Below are 483 nucleotides of genomic sequence, written 5' to 3' on the forward strand. Positions count from 1 at the left end.
AGCGTGTGTGTGTGTGTGTGTGTGTGTGTGAGAGAGCGTGTGTGTGTGAGTGTGTGTGAATCTTTTAGGCATTATTTTACATTCATAGGTGTCAGTGTGCTGTTTCCTGATTGGATGAGACAAGGGGCAGAAACCAGACTGTGTTACTGACACAAACACACACGCTCTCACTCACACACACACACACTCCAGATATTCTCACATTACACACACTGGCTCCTTCAGCTATTCAAGATTGTAGTAATAGTTACTGGTGTGTGTGTGTGTGTGTGTGTGTGTGTGTGTGTGTGTGAGACGCACCGCAGATCGTGCAGCTCTGATCCGGAGCCTGTGATGAGCAGAAACTCTCCAGGTGCAGTCTGGGTAACTGTGACCTCAGCGTAGACACGCCCCCGTGGGGTCAACATATGACTGATGTTGGTTTGACCCACCCGAGAAACATCATGATTCAATCAGCACACACACACACACACACACACACAC

The 483-nt window shown here is 48.7% G+C and overlaps 1 pseudogene; it reads right to left on the reverse strand.

Annotated features, from left to right (window-relative positions):
- Nucleotides 1-483, reverse strand: part of LOC107570954 (dimethylglycine dehydrogenase, mitochondrial-like) — a 39,368-nt pseudogene that overhangs the window by 13,781 nt on the left and 25,104 nt on the right.

Source organism: Sinocyclocheilus grahami, unplaced genomic scaffold, assembly GCF_001515645.1.
Source record: "Sinocyclocheilus grahami isolate Dianchi unplaced genomic scaffold, SAMN03320097.WGS_v1.1 scaffold1525.1, whole genome shotgun sequence".
Lineage (NCBI taxonomy): Eukaryota > Metazoa > Chordata > Actinopteri > Cypriniformes > Cyprinidae > Sinocyclocheilus > Sinocyclocheilus grahami.